The sequence below is a fragment of the Calidris pugnax genome, unplaced genomic scaffold (genome assembly GCF_001431845.1).
Source record: "Calidris pugnax isolate Ruff unplaced genomic scaffold, ASM143184v1 scaffold113, whole genome shotgun sequence".
Taxonomy (NCBI): Eukaryota; Metazoa; Chordata; class Aves; order Charadriiformes; family Scolopacidae; genus Calidris; species Calidris pugnax.
The window spans coordinates 3,538,772-3,557,649 of NW_015090879.1; the positions used below are offsets into that span (position 1 = coordinate 3,538,772).

General features: G+C 40.0%; 1 long non-coding RNA gene across 2 annotated transcripts; it reads right to left on the reverse strand.

Moving 5' to 3' along the window:
- Positions 1-291: 291 nt before the first annotated feature.
- Positions 292-18,419, reverse strand: LOC106890511. Of its 2 annotated transcripts, none has more exons than XR_001412528.1 (4): positions 18,143-18,419; positions 16,580-16,699; positions 3,924-4,066; positions 292-1,822 (listed from the first exon to the last, which is right to left on the reverse strand). It is a non-coding gene; the product is annotated as an uncharacterized LOC106890511 (long non-coding RNA). The 2 variants fall into 2 exon arrangements; XR_001412529.1 differs by having other exon boundaries at positions 3,938-4,066; positions 18,143-18,417.
- Positions 18,420-18,878: the final 459 nt, after the last annotated feature.

Here is an 18,878-nt window from a genome sequence, read left to right on the forward strand (position 1 = left end):
CTACTAGTGAAAACGTAACAATTTAGGATGGCCCTCTATTTTTCCTTACTTGAGGCTGATGTAGAACAAGGGCTTGACACCAAGAGACTGTTGTTATTTGGGAAGTCTGAAACTGAAACAGTTTATACAGACACCTTATTTGATAATTTTGTGGTATTTTATGCTTTGTTTCTTGTTGCTAAATGTCACCTGGAATCTTCCCTTATAATGCAGTATCACCACACCCATATGCACTTCATATGCAAATGAAGAAAACAAAGTCCAACAATGACAACATTTAGTCCAAGGCAATAAAATGAAACAGATAATTTAATCATAAAATGAAAATATAAGCCAAACATCTAGACTGAGAAAGGAAGAAATGATGAAGTCAGTTATAAACAAACCCAACTTGTAAACCATTTATCTGTTGAAGATGTACCTGCTTAACATTCTGAAGACTTCATATTGCTCCATTCCTCTAAAACCGAAAGCGTTTGACTCTATCAGACATACCCAGCAGGTTCAGATTTAGGCTGAAGCAAAAATAACAGCAAAGGAGCAAAACCCTTTGGGCTATAGAGACAGTATCAGAGTACTTACGTGTCCTGTAATTCCATATATTCCCAGCAAGCACTAAGATGAACATCTTGGACAATTCTACCCCAAACAATAGTTAACTTTCCATTTGTAAGTATTGCTTCCCTATTGCAACAGGTTAGAAAGTGAAAAACCTACACAATAGGATTGTCAAAGATGGTGATAAATCTCACACAATCATTCAAATTAGTAAGAGAACTTTGGATTTCTTTCTGAAAATAAATCCAAAATTAGATAAGAGGTAAAGCAGATTATTTTAGAAAAAAAATTTACTAAAAATCGACTTAGTATATAATACTTGATTAGCACAACAAGACTTCACCTTAGAGCTTCACAAACCAGTTTAAAAATAACATCCTCGAAGTAAAAGAAACACACACCATAAAGAACTGTTAGCATCTGCTGGAGCAGCAACTCTGTTCTTTGCTCTGGCCTCATAGGCTATAAGGAAGAAATAGGCAATTATGAATGGACCACAGAACTTCTTTTCGTTTGGGTGGTAGGGAAGACCTACTTCCTGCTAAATGGAAACAGTCTGGTATCTTATGTTCCACAAATGCAATTTTATATAGGGCTTGGTTAAACATATTCTGAATATACTAATGTAACTTAAAAGAAAACAAAATAAAAAGAGGTATTATACTCTTAAATCTTCCCAAATATTGAATGCTGCTAATATGTTAAGAACTGAGACCCACAAAAGTTTAATGCTGTTTGCACTTATTTTCATAGAACAAAGAATCTATAATTAGGTAAAGTGATGGAATACATACGTTAAGCATGCTACAATACATTTCCTTACATGCTTCTACCTTACAGAATTCAGAACAAATTTGGTTTGACTTTATTCTTTAAGTACGATTTTATGTTACAAATCATAATTACCAGTTTGCTGTGCCTGTTATTAAAATCTAGGAACACAGATAATGATCTCTGTCAAAAAAAACACTTTTATTCCTACTATAATATTGCAAATCCGAAGGGATACCACCACATGACTGCATTTGAATTACAAAGTCTTTCCAAATACTTTTTCCGCGTTTGGAAGTGTTAAAAAGGTAACATTTTATTACGTGAGCATTCGAAGTATTGATGCATGGAGACAATAACGGAAGATTTCTTCTTTCCCAACCAGCACAAACAGATTAATTAGCCGCAGTTACGTCAGGGTGCTGGTGTGTGCCATTCTGTTCAGCCAAGGACAGGTGACGCCGTCCCATGTCGATGGGTCTTTACGCTACCACTGGAAAAAAAAACCAAAACAACACTGCAGTTAGGAAAACGGCTGGGAAGTAATATATTTAAAATCCCACCTGACGCGATAAAATGAAAGAGAATAAATGTATACAGCTCGGGAAGCTGGCAGGGAGCGGGGGAGAGCGGGGGAGCTCCGGCAGGCAGCTGTCAGTCAGCGCCCGCTCCCTCCCGGGGGAGCTCCCTGCGCCCGCAGACGGCGGCGGAGAAACCGCTCCTGGGCGTCGGGGCGGCAGCTGGAGCGTACCTGTCAATCATTGTCACTAATTATTAACTTCTGTCACTCAAGAGCCAGGCAGACGCGGCTCCGGCCTGATCCTCTGTGATTTGATCTGCTCCGCCACCTCCGAGACGGGGCAGTTCAACCCCCCGTTAACGTGTCACCGCCCCGGCGGCTCCGCGCTCCCGCACGATGCCGATCCAGCCGGAGCCAAGGACGGGCTCCGCGTTCAACCACAGCGGTCACTCACTCTCTGGAAGCCTTTGGAAGCATGGAAATAGCAGTTTCCGAAGTTTTAAGCATGGGGAAAAAACATAATCCAGGTAAAAGTTCTCACACGGCAAACTGCCCCTTGCAATTTACTAAAATGTTAATTATCTCATAGAATCGTCTAGGTTGGAAGGGACCTTCAAGATCATCCAGTCCAACCATCAACCTAACTCTGACAAAAAAAAAATAAGAAATATGCAATAATGTTCCTGTGCACACACACACGTTCCTGTGCAACCTGCTCCTGAGGACCTGCTTTGGCAGGGGGGTTGGACTAGATGTTCTCCAGAGGTCCCTTCCAACCCCTTATCATTCTGTGAAATAAAAAAAAAAAAAATCACTAAACCATATTCCTGAGGACCATGTCAACCCATCTTTTGAACACCTCCAGGGATGGTGCCTCAACCACTTCCCTGGGCAGCCCATTCCAATGCTGGATAACCCTTTCTGTGAAGAAATTTTTCCTACTATCCAATCTAAACCTCCCCTGGCACAACTTGAGGCCATTTCCCCTTGTCCCATCTCCTGTGACTTGGGAGACGAGACCGACCCCCACTTCTCTACACCCCCCTTTTAGGTAGTTGTAGAGCATGAGAAGGTCTCCCCTCAGCCTCCTCTTCTCAACAGACTTACTCTGTAAAGAGGCAGCTTCTTTTAACAGCCCTTATTCACAACAGTTAGTAAGGTTATGGGGGGCAGATCAGACAAGAAGGATCCCCCCTTCCTCTTTCATTGGCCAGAAAAATTACTATAAATTATCATCGGTCATTTCTGATTATTTGATGTTTGCCTGCATTTTTGGTCTTGGAATTATGGGTATTTTTATAAAAATTCCATGCAACAACATTGTTCATGTTCACTAAACAAAAAGGATCAATAACACTGCAGGAAAAGCACATTCTCTCTCTTTTTTTATATCTTCTAAGCATGCACTTGATACCTCTTTAGAAGTTCTACTAAGCCAAAGTCAATGCCGTACCCAGGGTTAATCAAGAACATTTATTATACGTAGCTTATGACATAAAAGAAATCATAATGCCTTCAGTACTTAAAATTACATAAATCCAAGAGGCTCCAGACACTTGTTATAAAACCAGAAAATGTCATCGTTTTTCTTCAAGCACCTCTGCTTTGGGAGAAGTCTTCTGCAGAGACCTATTTAAACAAAAGCATCGCTCTGCAGGCTCGCTCTCCGTCATTCTTACCATTGGCAAAGTTGTTAATGACGATGAGATTTGTCCAAGTAGAAAAAGTGGCATGGATTTTTAACAAACTACCACTACTATCTTCTCATATATTGGATTCTACCACATTCTAATACAAGAAAATGCAAAAATGCAGATATCAAAAAGGGATTCAAGCCACAGGTACAGATTAGGGGACAAGATCTCGGGAGAAGAACTGAGGAAAGCACTCCAATTTCAGCTTCCATTGCAATGTCGTGAAAAAATGGATGAAAGCAGTAACTGGGTGCATTTAAGAGTAGAAAAGACAAGGAGAAATAATGGAATTGTCAATTATTGCAGTTTACATCAATTAATCAAAGCAAGTGTAACACAAGTTCTGGTGTTCCTATTTAAAAGGAATAACAAAGACTTACAGAAAGAACCTCACCATTACAGGAGACTTGCAGAACTCAATGTTTTGTTTATGAAAAGACTCCAAGAACTAACGTCATCATCAAGTATATGGATCACCATGGAAAGAAAATGACAAATATTCTGCAAGCTTTTGAAGGCTGGTCTAAAAAAGAAAGAAAACAGAGCTAAGCATGTACAAATTAGACATAGGATGGAAAAAATCCAAACACCCCCCATCACCACTTTTTAATAGTAGAGAAGATCCAGATTAAACAGTGGATTGTCCACAGTCTCTTGGTATTTTCGAACATTTTCCTCTCCAGACAACCCAATTTAGCTGAGTTTTTAGAAAAGTTAATGTGTTCAAGTAGGCATTAAAGGTTGACATACAGTATTGGCCTTTCCCATTTCCATTGTTCTCTGTCTTTAAGTTTCCCAAGCTTTTAAAACGTAAGTAGTTCAGAACTGGTAAGATTTTGTTCTCATCTTAAATTATATTAAGTTCTTTGTCCATACCACTTAGCCTGACTACATCTCAAGACCTCGCTATGCCACTTTATTTCCTTTGCTTCAATTAAAAAAAAAAAGTAACCGATGAAGTTCAATTCTTAAAGACTCATGTTAGAACTGAAATTCCTTTGATTGCACTCATAAGTTTAAACAGTAGATTCTTCATTCATTATCTTCCCATTTTAATACCAGATGACTTTTCCATACCAAAGGATAGAGATCCTAACCAACTCAAGGGGCAGTACTTCCCTCCCTCCAACAAAAAAACCCACCCAGCAAACAACAACAGAAGAGATTTATTTAGGTATTTGTTTTTAAAAGCTCGTGACAATTTTAATGGGTCTATTCAAGATCCTTACCCACTTCTCTCTTAGAATAATTCTGACTCAAACACAATTCATATTTCGAATTGACAAACAAAAGAAATAAAAGGAAATCATAGCCGAAAAGGGGAACAGTCACTGAAAATTGCAAATCAAACTGATATTCCAAATCTTGGAAAAGTTTCATTTATTTCCTCCTACATGCCCATTTAAAAGAACATACATTTCGGTGCCTCTAATTATAAAAAGGACCACGAGACTATTTGTATTTCCTCTGGTTTAGACCCTGACCATCTGCTGTCATTACAGCTCAAAGTACATTTAATTTCCTTTCATAACCTTTGACAACAAGAAACACTAACAGTATTTTAGTTGAAGAAACTTTTATAAAATATTACAATCAAATCAATTGCATTAACACATTTGAATCTCTAAGTTCAACACAGTGGAAAACACAATACTTCTTTATTACATCAGCTGTCTGGTCATATATAAATCATCTATAACTACAACCAAAAGTATCGAGAGTACTATTTATCCAGAGTTAGCAAAAGGAATTATCTGACAGTTGAAAATGAAAACCCACTAATAAACATTACAGTGTATTGAAAAGTTTAAACAATGTAATTAAGGAAACCTTTGCAATAATCAGGAGTGTATGTGATTCTATTTTACCTTGCTAACAAAATTCCCCTGGGATTTCTTACCCTGTTATACAATAACTAAACTGGAATATTATGTTAAACAAGGGTCACATTCTACCTGTATTCAGAATATATTTAAAATTAAGAGATAATGCTTTTTCAGCGTATTGCACTTGGCAAAAACATTCGTATTTTCACTCAAATTATTTGCCCAAAGCAATAAACGGAACAGGAGGAAAGTCAAAACACCCTAACTAATGCCTTGGCTGTTTAGAGACTTAAGAGATGCAGTATAAAGACATTTAAACTGTCTTTTATAAAGTTTGTTTTTAAGAGATGAAACAAGAAATTCTTTAGAAAGACTGAAAACTCAGTGAGGTAATACAGTGATAAAGTGATGGGAGAAAACAGTGCATTTACCATATCTCCTGTTGTAAGAGGCCAGTAACAAAGAAAACCACGCAGTGTAATTCTTCAGGAAACAAACACCACTGAAAAGGAGAACTGCAGGACAAATAATGATTATGTTGCCTATACTGCTCATTTAGTGATTAGAGAATTAAAAACAAAAATCAATAAATCAATCAAGATATATCTGGGAATAACGTACAGGTAAGAGAGCAAAATTTGTCACTTATTGCCTCGGTCCAATTAATCAAGATATATCTGGGAAAAACGTACAGGTAAGAAAGAGCAAAATTTGTCACTTATTGCCTCGGTCAGTGGTGATCAAGAAATCAAAATATTATCAAGATACAAAAATTCGAACAGATGATTGTCACTGCATTGGCCTCGCCACGCAAGGTCTGACAGCAGCCCCACATCATCTACCTAAAAAACACCCCACTTGATTAGTATTATATTCCCAAGTTATACAGAATTACATGGTTTCTTTATATTTGCATTAAGCATAGGTTTTAAGCTCTATGTTGCATGACAAAATTTTCAAACAAAACAAAACACACACAGACAGAAATAGTATTTTCCAACCTCCAAACCATTAAAATTATTACCCAACGCCATTTTAAATACTTAAGGTTCAGGCTTGTATGCATCTGAATCGCCATATGCAGTCCTTTCACTTCCGTAGAGTTACAATGCAATGACACAAATTCATAAAAACACATCCAAATCTAGGCCTTCATTTAAACCCAGCCACAAGGAGGTCCAATTCTTAGTTCTGTACAACTGCTGCTTATGTCAAGTAGGTTGTCACAGGAATGTACAAGGGTGTTTGTACATTTCAAATTCATTTCCACAAAACAAGGCAAACTAAAGTCTCAGACACTCCCCACTTGATACTATCTTTGGTTTAATCACATCTCGACCTACAGTGCTTTTCTTCAAACCATTCCTGGATTCAATACATTTCAAATATAATCAGTGGAGGAAATGAGATGACAGAAGCATGTGCCATGACCATTGGTTTAGAGAACAATTTTCTCAATCTCGACAGTTCACACTTCCAAGCAAGACAATTAAAAATCCCAAGAACCCATAACTGTTGTTCCTAACATCACTGTGGGCACAGATAAGTTTTATTGGTTTGGTCATGTACGTAGGCTTAAAGAACCACACGTTCTCTCTCCTCTTACATCTTCAAAAACAAACTACCAAACTCAAAAATTCCAACCTCCAAACCATTAAAATTATTACCCAACGCCATTTTAAATACTTAAGGTTCAGGCTTGTATGCATCTGAATCGCCATATGCAGTCCTTTCACTTCCGTAGAGTTACAATGCAATGACACAAATTCATAAAAACACATCCAAATCTAGGCCTTCATTTAAACCCAGCCACAAGGAGGTCCAATTCTTAGTTCTGTACAACTGCTGCTTATGTCAAGTAGGTTGTCACAGGAATGTACAAGGGTGTTTGTACATTTCAAATTCATTTCCACAAAACAAGGCAAACTAAAGTCTCAGACACTCCCCACTTGATACTATCTTTGGTTTAATCACATCTCGACCTACAGTGCTTTTCTTCAAACCATTCCTGGATTCAATACATTTCAAATATAATCAGTGGAGGAAATGAGATGACAGAAGCATGTGCCATGACCATTGGTTTAGAGAACAATTTTCTCAATCTCGACAGTTCACACTTCCAAGCAAGACAATTAAAAATCCCAAGAACCCATAACTGTTGTTCCTAACATCACTGTGGGCACAGATAAGTTTTATTGGTTTGGTCATGTACATAGGCTTAAAGAACCACACGTTCTCTCTCCTCTTACATCTTCAAAAACAAACTACCAAACTCAAAAGAACCATTCGGCAAAAAATTTACAAAAAATTACAAGTTGCCAGTTGGCTCTGAAGGGTGCCTGAACTCCCCAGGCATTTACGTTTCCACTGGAGAAAATCCTAAGGCACTTTAATTCGTGCCTATCAATACTGGGTATAAAGTGGACAGACCTTCTCCTCGCTGTATTCTGTATGAGAAAAAAGACTAACCTGCCTTGGTTGTCTAATGAAGTCAGGCATCTGAATCCTTAACAAACCAGAACCTTAAGCCCATCATTTTCTTTGGCATTTTCTATTTGCTGGTTAAAGCAATTTGCTAAGTAGGCTGTTGTGGACCCCAGTTTTGGGCACTGGGTATTTTCTCTGTGTGGTACAAGGAAAATGAGATGCTTAGACTGGACCCCGTGTCAAAAGAAAAAAATGTAAGGTTACTGTTTCCAGCATCGTAACGGGAAAAAGGACAGTGTATTACATTATGTCACAAGATGTAAGAGATGGGAACTACAATGCTGAAATAACAGCCTACTGTATAACCAAGCTTCCCATGGTCCAGCTTGTGCTCGTTGTCCCTTGTCCTCTCACTGGGAACCACTTTTACAAGCTGCCAGTAAAAAAAGACACCTTTGTTGCCCTACAATGGACTCTCTCCAGTAGCTACGCAAAGATCCTGAACCAATGAGGAACAGAAAATAAGCGCAAGGTAGAAATTTTTTGTAATTAGGCTAATACTATAATTCCCGTGCTGGGATGCTGCAACACCTCAGTCACCTTTGTTGCCCTGCAGTGGACTCTCTCCAGTAGCTACGCAAAGATGCTGAACCAATGAGGAACAGAAAATAAGCACAAGGTAGAAATTTTTTATAATTAGGCTAATACTATAATTCCCGTGCTGTCACTGCAATGATGGAGAGCAGCACCAGAAGAATATTCACTCTAGTAATACCCTTCCTAGGCTAACAGGAAAATATTATTCTAATGTTGAAAATGAACATCCTGGCCTGTCCAAGTCAGAGAAGTATTTTACAAAACAAAATGTCAGAGTTGCAGCAGTTCCAGAAGGACATTTTTTTTTTATTCCCCAGAGAACCGAGGCTGGTAATAATGATAATAATTTTTATTATCGTAACAACAACAACAACATTTCACACCAAATAAACCGGGATGCTTTGTGCCCTCACAGAAACGCACAAAACCTGATAGTCTTAATGCTTGATTCTGAATATGTCTGTCAGGAAACAAGCGCCAGCCTTCAGCAGCCGCGGCTGCCTGATTAGTCTCACAGTCACTCCACGGAGCTATCAGCTTCCCAGCGTGAAGTTCTCCTGCATCACTGCTCCAAGCCTTTAGGCAAAGGATTCTAATAATGAGTCACAGTGCCGTGACTGAGGCCACACTTCTGCTCTGGTGAGCTGCTTGCTGAGAAGGACTGCATGCTCCCTCATTATCATTTTACAGCCTTTTTTTTCTTTTTTCTTTTTTTTTTTTTTTTTTTTTTTTTTTTTTTTTCTTTTCCCTTTCCCCACAGAGCTGCGGTTCTTAAGCAAAGGGATAACGGGACTACGCTCCATGCATTGTGCAGATCAGCATCCTTAATGCCAAGATGCTGGTATGAGGACCATCCCAAAACACTGAATGTAGCAGGTCACTCAGTTCCTTAACAGTAGGCCCTGAGTATCACCTTCAACTGGATCATGTTCACCTTTTTTTTTTTTTTTTTAAGCCTTTTTTTTTTTTTTTTTTTTTTTTTTTTTTTTTATTTGTTCTTTTGTATTCCTTTCCCTTTCTCCAAACACTTGGTGCATTTCAGTCAGAGTACTCAGTACTACCACCAGGACAGAAGCCATATGCTCATGTTTAATAACCTTCTGGTGTGAGGTAGTAATAAAACTTAAGGCAGAGTATTATGCAGAATAAGATAAGATACAGTCTTCTATCACATCCTAATAAATAGACACAGACTATTCCAACAAACAGAGGTTACAAAGGTAAAATATTTTACACATTTCTCTTTCATTAATAGTATTATACAGAATTAAAAATAAAATGCAAACAAAAAAGGTGACTCATCTCCATCCTAGCAGCTGGATAAAGAAAGATTTTTTTTTTTTATATGCCAACCTATATTCTTATTCACCTTTGGGAAGGCAAATTGCTTTAGAATTTGATGAAGGTTACTTGGTCGAAAATGTAGTTACATCAGTTACATCTTCCACACACACAGAGCGGTACTATTTGCCATTTAGTAACCATCTGGCAGCAATTTAACAAACATACTGGGCAAGCTTGCCACTGGACTTAAGTTTTTCATGCTATTATGCCACTCTGATAAAATGCCCCACTGTTTTGGGACATACCAAGATTACATGCATTGTCTTGTGGTGTTGCTACTAGTCTTTCCTGTTCATTCTTTGTGTAACTAGAAACCTTTTGTTACTTTAACTTTCTTTACATAAGGACTAGATCCACTTGTGCTAGCAACCAATCATCACTTTTCTAGAGAGGAAGCATGATGGTAAAAAATGAAAGATTGAGAATCCTCGCAAAGAGTTCTGCTCGACAGAAACCCCAGAAGATACAGGGAAATGAAGAAGCAATTCCAGAGCAGACAGAAAATGGGTAGCGTGAATGCTCCACCAGGTCAGGAACATTGAAGTTGCCTTGCAGGTACCCTATCTATACGTTTAAAACTAAACAGAGAGAGGAGCAACAAATAATCATAGAATAGAATCGTGGAACCACTTAGGCTGGAAAAGACCTTTAAGATCATCAAGTCCACTCATTAACTCAGCACTGTCCAAACCACCACTAACCCATGTCCCTCAGCTCCGCGTCTGCTCGTCTTTTAAATACCTCCAGGGATGGCAATTCCACCACTTCCGTGGGCAGCCTGTTCCAAGCCTTGACAACCCTTTTGATGAAGAAATTTTTGGTGGGCAGCCTGTTCCAAGCCTTGAAAACCCTTTTGATGAAGAAATTTTTCCTAATATCCATCCTAAACCTCCCCTGGTGCAACTTGAGGTCATTTCCTCTTGTCCTATTGCCTGTTCCTTGGGAGAAGATCAGGCTTTCCAAAGACAAAAACTCCCCCAACAACTCTTCCACTCATTTCCTTTCAACAGATTTCAGGGGTTCTCTCTCTTCAAACACAACTGCTTTCACTGACAGATTTCAGGGGTTCTTCTCTCTCTTCAAACACAACTGCTTTCACTGTCACTACTCCTGGTGACGCATCATCACCATACAAACATCACTGCACAATGAATAAACCTTCATCTTTCTCCTGCTCATTGAGTTTTCGAGTTGTTGTCTTTTATAACAGATAATTTTCAGGTGACCATGCATTTCTGAAAGCTGAAACAAATGCTTTGAAGTTTTGAAGCTCTTTAAGAATGTTACCAAGCTGTCACTACTCCTGGTGACGCATCATCACCATACAAACATCACTGCACAATGAATAAACCTTCATCTTTCTCCTGCTCATTGAGTTTTCGAGTTGTTGTCTTTTATAACAGATAATTTTCAGGTGACCATGCATTTCTGAAAGCTGAAACAAATGCTTTGAAGTTTTGAAGCTCTTTAAGAATGTTACGGAGCTATCTACTCAGTTGGAAATCTATTTAAATGAGGTAGCCTTGAAAATTCTATATAGAATATCACTTAAAGTCATGATGGGTTTCTCTTAACCTCAATTATATAGAATATCACTTAATAAAGTCATGATGGGTTTCTCTTAACCTCAAAATACTCTTATTTGGCTTTTGTTTTTTTTTAAATCAACTGACCATTTATCCTCATCCTACTACTTGGGAAGCTGTGTGACCTCATTGCACTAGATTTTCCCTCTGTTTAACTTTTTGTCCCTAGGAGAGTTCTGTGGTACAATCCCACATAAAATTACAGTTAACTTATTCACTAATAGATTCATGTATTCTTTAAGACTGATGTGCTGTGAGCCATTACAGGCTAAGCCAAGTTGACAGACTCTATTAAAGTGCAGCACTGTCATGGAAATCGTGATCTTAACACAAGTGCATGTGACGGATACCAATTACTTTGCTCTTTTTCATAAAAAGTCGGCATGACATGGGAGTTATTATGAATGACTGATAAGATCACTGAATGCTTTACATCATGATATTCAAACATGCTTCATCCTTCATCATGGAGTAAGCATAACTGCTTATCTATCACATTATGACCTGTTGTATGCAGGAGAGGAGGATTAAGCTAGTCACCTCCTAGCCTAAGTTACTATCCGACTGCTAATTGTCACTTACAGAAACTGGCATCTTTCTTCATGACAGGAGAAGGATGCTTAATAACAATCTCCCCTTCAGAACTTATTAGATGAGAGACTTTTCCAGAGAGCAATTATTTTAATCAATGCTATATCATATAAATTATCATCCCTTAACAAATGTCTTTAAAAGCAATTAACTAGACAGTTGTTTCTAAACACCCTAAGATCAGCGCTGCAGTCAAAAGGAGGGCACTGCTTGTTCAGCGTGCCATTTATTGAGAAAACTCCATTTTCAGTAGCTCAGAAGCAGGAAAAAATATGTATGTAAGAACATTTAGAAATAAAGGAAACACTGTAAAAATCAAATGCCTTCATCACAATTCAGAAACTGTAGAATAGATCCTTCTGCTTCTCTGTACTTAAATACAGCAAACACCAAGGTCATGTTCTAGGTTGATTTACTTATGAATAAAGATAAATGCCAATGGAATAGCAGACATTAGACTCACTCCTTCCTGTGTTGAGCAGGTGTATCTCACAAAATAGATGAAAGACTTCAAGAAACAAAAATATTTGTTTTATTACCAATGAAGAACCGAAATCCTCAGAAAGTTTTCGTTCCACACCACTGAAGGGTGATTCCTAAAGATTTAGTTTTCAGCAGCTGTTGTTTGGCAATTATTGTATGATTCACAAGAAGGTATAAAGCCCAAAACATGGTTAAATGTCTGACTTATTCAACTTGAGTATTCAAAAAATGCATTGAAATAGGAATGTGTAAGCTCAGTCACCCTACATGTCCCACAAAGTTACAAATATTTAAGATTTCACCCGTAAGCTGCCTGTGTAATCACAACAGGGCCCTGGTACATACTTCAAAACACATACGTGAAAAACCAAGCAAATCACAATTCTACCAAATTACATAAATTTACAATTATCCAATACATCAAAGGTTTCATCAATGAGTGTAGCATGGCACTCAACCATTCATATTGTCCTCCTATAAACGCATATAAACCAAATGCTGCGGAGTCATGAGCACTCAGTAATACATGTAAAGCACTTATCTTTTAAAAATGACCAAACTAGCCAAAACAGACATATGATCAGTGTTTCATTTGGACGTTTTCAGAGGTTTCTGCAGCTATAGTCAAAAGACTTTAAAAAGTTTTGATGATAAATGAATTAAGCAAAATTCCAGATAGAAAAGTACTACTACAGCTGTGCCTGTTAGAACCACAACAGAATCTTTCTTCTCACAATAAATTAGCAGGTTTTTGACATAACGAAATATTTTCAGTTCTCTGAAGCAAGTTAGTACTTATTCTCCTCCTGCCCAGTAGCAGAAGACATAGCAGCACACAGTTGTTCACAGCAGGCTTTCAATGATATTGTCACATATCAACATTTCTGCTCATAAACGCTTAAGTACCTTGCAAATATGTAAAGGAAAAAACTGTGACTATTTAAATAAACTTTATCCCTTACAGCTCTACTAGACTCATTGTGTAACAGATTCTTTAAAAGAGAACAAGACAGCCATCTAGAGGGCAAGAAAAATAAACTATCTTTAGATCACAAGGGAACACTGAATGACCAATTCACTTTCTGTAAGCCAGGGGAAAAAAAAAAAACACAAACAAATAGATGTGAATCTACGTGAAAAGATCCACATTACTGTTACCCACCAGGGAATTTATTTTACTTGGTATTTCAACATAACGTAGTTAATCAATAACCCTGATCCCCCAAAGTGACAGTTTTCTCTATTTAGGATGATTATTTATGCAGGAAGTACACATTCTTATAAAAGTAAAACGTTTTTCACTGTATGGCACAGAAGTGTAAGAAATTAAAAGCACTGATAAGCAGGGATAAAGATGCCCATTCTGTCTAACTTCTTTACATCACTGTGCTCATCATTTCCCTCCCCAGTGCTGACTGGCTCTGGTGCAGAACACCACACAGCACAGAAAGGCAGCAAAATTAACTGTGAGCTTCCTTACTACAGCATCACAAAAGAGACCGTAATGCCCATAGCAGTTCAGAACTGATAAGCTGTAAACTTCACAGTAAGTCATAGAAGTGAGAGTTCCAAGCAGAGCGTCTTTAAGCATCTAATTCTTAGAATATAAGAGAATTGGATAAATTTGAGGATTACAGCCCAGTGGGAAAGGATTCTGGATAATTCTTACTGTTTACTCATATCTGTTCCTGGCAGTGGGAAAGCTTAATGCAGTTCTATCAGCGTAGCTGGTTTGGAACAGATGTTATAAATGAAGAAAAACGTGCAGAACTGAATTATCAGCACAGAGAAAAGTCTCTAGAGTTTTGATTCAGATTGGGCAGAGGAAGATTGTGGGGTGAAAAAAAGATTTCATCAGCAATGTTCTTCTCTTTCTTTGAACCAATCTCCTTTTTATTGGTCTAATTTTCTACTCTGCCAGAGATCTAATTGTTCTTAATGTAGCAAGTCCAGTGTGACCACTGCAGGCTGTCTCTTATGCCCATTACAGGTACCTGGAATATTTTGGGTTGTATGGGGACAAGTGCATACAAAATCCTCTCGCATCTCTTGCCATTTCCACAATATGGAGTAAAGGTCTTGAGTTGTCACTCGGGAATTGGGGTGTGTGTGGGGAGGGAGGAACATTTAATTCTATTGTATACTGAAGGAATTTGGGGTGTGCATGGGGTGGGGAGGAACATTTAATTCTATTGTATACTGATTTAGGAAAAAGTGGACAGAAGGCCGTTCACACTTTAGGAACTCATCCCCTCGATTTCTATGCGAGCCTGAGACACTTCACACCTTCCCTTTGTTTCACACCTGACACAAAGCCAGGATGGCCCACTTACTGACACTAGCAAGTAATATTTTAATTAAATCCAATAGCGTTCTTTAAAAGACTCTTTACACTGGTTTCCTACTGTTGACCTCTTCCCTAATCCTGCAATGGTTTCAACTGGCTTTTCAATCAGTGGTATTGCTATAAAAAGCAAAACACCTCCTCCTAACCCCATTATGATAAAAGCTATAAATTTTATTATTCATTTTTAATGGGAAGAAGTTATGCTCCCTCAGGAACCGTAAAAGGTAGGGTTTTGATCTATCAGCTAATGGAAGGCTGCTACAGAGTCATGCCTTCAGCAGACAGTCTGATAAAGGGTATACCTTGTACTTGGATGACAAGAGAAAGATAGATGTTGCCCATCATTATTTTTTTTAAAATAAATTCATTAAACAGGACTGTTTTAGGGATTCTTTTGTTTGGTATTTGGTGGAGTTTTGTTTTCTTACTCTCTCATCAGTCTTTGAAAAGTATTTAAAAAAACATATACCATCAACCAAAATTACAAGCTCAGGCCAAGAAACTGTCTTAAGATAAATAAATTCTTTCACATTAAACAGGACTGTTTTAGGGATTCTTCTGTTTGGTATTTCGTGGAGTTTTGTTTTCTTACTCTCTCATCAGTCTTTGAAAAGTATTTAAAAAAACATATACCATCGACCAAAATTACAAGCTCAGGCCAAGAAACTGTCTTAAGATAATTGTCTAATTAACATTTAGATCATGCCACACAAAGGTAATATTTCTGTTCGTCACTCTGTAGTTCAAAATTGTAACAAGCCTTGCTTTACACAGTGCCATTTTCCAAAAGCCTTTAACATCAGCATTTGTATCAAATACCATCAAGGCTATTTAAAAAAAAAAATCATCTTCCAGGTCAAAAATGGTCTGGCCTTGCTCCGGGTTGACCTAGTCACCCAAGTGACTGCAACAACTCAGAAGACGCTCTGAACATCAGCCTGTGAGCATGTTTTTATCCCAGTGATCTCCAGCTACCGGTCTGCGATGTGACAAAAGCTGGTCTTGAGCCACTGGGGACTGGAAGAGCAACATTCATCTTCCAGGTCAAAGCTGGTCTTGAGCCACTGGGGACTTGAAGAGCAACACAGGGAGGCTCATGGGATTTTTGGAGAGTGAAATCATCTTCCAGGTCAAAAATGGTCTGGCCTTGCTCCGGGTTGACCTAGTCACCCAAGTGACTGCAACAACTCAGAAGACGCTCTGAACATCAGCCTGTGAGCATGTTTTTATCCCAGTGATCTCCAGCTACCGGTCTGCGATGTGACAAAAGCTGGTCTTGAGCCACTGGGGACTGGAAGAGCAACATAGGGAGGCTCATGGGATTTTTGGAGAGTGAATGTGTTTATGGGGAAGTGAGATTTTTTCCTTGCTTCCAGTGGTAATCAAAATTATCAGTCTCTCAAAGCACTTACAATTAGCTAGGCTTATAAACACAAATATTTCCTCTTTGTGTTTCAGGTAAATTTCAGTTTTCAGGTAAAGAATATGCAGTCTGAAAGACATTGTAGGGGGAGAGGGGGTAGAAAAGGGGGAGAGATGGACACAGCATAGAATAACAGAATAGTTTGCATTGGAAGGGACCTTTAAAGGGCATCGAGTCCAACCCCCTGCCATGGGCAAGGGACCATCTTCAAATGGACCAGGTTGCTCAGAACCTGACCCAGAACGTTTCCAGGGACAGGGCATCCATCACCTCTCTGGGCAACCTGGGCCAGTGTCTCACTACCCTCAGAGCAAAACATTTCTTCCATCAACATCAACAGTAAAAACCTGTATTGTGAAAATCAAAGTCAGAAGCAAGATGTGGAAAGAAAACAGAACAGTAAAGAACTTACCCCTTTGTAATCAAAGACAGTTCTATCTTAGGATTGCAACAGACTTCAGAGAAAGATTTAATTCACCTCCAGATGATTCCATTATGAAGCAAAGTGAGTAAGTTTAGACATTTGCAGTTGCTAGAAATAAATACGAAAACCCTATTACAAAGGCTGCATGAGGTCTAGGTAAAAAATACTATTTTTCTCAAGAAGCTGAGCTCTGTTCCTGCTTTTGGAATACTTTCTATTTTGCTGTGAAGAGTTTCCAGAAAGGTCACAATTCAGATTCTTTAGTCTGTATCTTACAAACACTCCACTCTTCAAATGCCTCAGCTCTAGCCTCCAGCATTTTTCTAACCTCCTGTTTAAACACAGATTTATTTTAATTGGTCCTTTTCCTCCTGAGTGGTCCCCAACTGCTTTTCTTTGCTTGCCTCACCAGGTGTCTGAGAGGCAAATCACAATAATTTGTTCTGAATTGCCTAGCTGATTGCTGAAAAAAGTGACATTATCTAAAGTAAAAAAGCAGGAAGGGAAATTAGAATCTTCTAACATAACAAAACACACAAACAAAGGACAAAAAGGAAGAGGGCACTCAGAACAGTCTTCTGTCCTCCAACAAGTCCATAAGGCTAGCAAATGTGGTCATACTCCCTGCTACCAAAGACAAATTAGTCACTCACAAACCTAATTAGCAAACCTCAGTTCGTAACAATCTCTCTTCGGCGATATTTTGAACCGCATACACACTGCAAATTAGAAAAAGTTTCACCTGTTGCTTATACGCTTCATCCAGCAGTTAGAAGTATTTTGCAGCATCACAGAGCTGGTGGATGTAAGGAGCCCCAAACGTCATCGCGTCCAACTGCCCTCTCAAAGCTAATTGCCAACACCAGATTAGGTCAGCCCCAGCTTTTGCTGGCTGAAGCTTGAAACATCCAAGTATGGACACCCAGAACTCTCTGGGTAACCTGTTCCAAGTACCGCACCACCTTCTTAACTAAAACTTTTTTCCTTAGTATCTAATCTGAAATGCCCAAGCTGCAACTTGATGTTCCTCTCCTTCATCGTGCCATCAGCCCCTATCAAGAATAGCTCTGCCATCTCTGTACCTCCTGACAGTCTATCTACATACATGGTGAGAAACAACGTTGAGGTTAAAAAGGGTATGACGCAGTTGCAAAACCAAGGTGAAGTCATACTGAAAATAAGGAAATATAATAGTTTTATGCATGAAGGAATACTTCATAACACAACGGAAAAAAATCCTAATGTCGGGCACTGGGACCTTGGGGAAAAAAAGATATTTACTATGCACTTGAGCAAACTGACAGGAGAGGATACTACCTATCCAGACAGCATAAATTTCCCAAATGTTAGGTGACTCAAAAAACACTCCAGCGGTAAAGGCACCTATATAACTCCTTTTTAAGGAGTTATACAGGTAAGAAGCTGCTTACCGTTTCCAGCTCTGAGAGTAGAAACCAAAGCACAGTGGAAGGGGAAAGGAAGGGAGGCGGCCACAGGCGCAGTAAGGGGAGCCAATGGAAATGTAAAGCACGAACAAATTAAGTATTTTACCTGGGATACGGCGGCAGCGCTCCACAGGACACACGAGCCGAAGGACGGAGCTCTCCTCAGCCGCTCCAAGAGTTAACGCGGCCTCCGGGACAGAACGGCGAACGCCCCCGGCCGCGGCCTCCAGTGTGGGGCCGGCGGGTGCGCGGGCCCGGAGGGGCCCTGCGTGAGGCGGGAAGGGAGGAACCCGGCTCCGGGGAAGGACGCGGCTTTTCAGACGCTCAGGCGGCCGCGTCACGAGAGCGCCACCTGCCGCCAGCGCCTCTCTCGAGCGACACCGGCCGCGCCGCTCCGCCTTTGACGGGGACGCTGCGCGGCCCGACCGGCGGCTCCGGCCCTACCGCCGGGGACCCGCCGAGCTTGAGCGCCCGCTGGAGTGAGTAACGGCGCCGGGACCCGGGCTCGGCCCCGGGGGAAAGGAAGCGCGCGGGAAACCGCCCAGAAGCCGAGTGACAGTTGCCCTCCCGCCACTTGGGCGCCTCTTGCTGGCCAGGGCAGGCACCGCGGCAGGGAGCCATGGCCGCCCCGCGCTGTGCGGAGCAAGGGGCTCGGTCTGGAGGAGGCCGCTTGCTCGACCACCAGGATTGAAACCCTCAGGACAGCAGATGGACACCACCGTGCGTTGCCCCCATCGCCACAGGCTGGGCCTTTCCCTCCTCGGTCCTGTGGGGCAGCTGCCGTGACCCTCACTGGAGGCCCAGCCAGCCCTCACCGACCAGCCGGAGCCCAACGCCTCAGG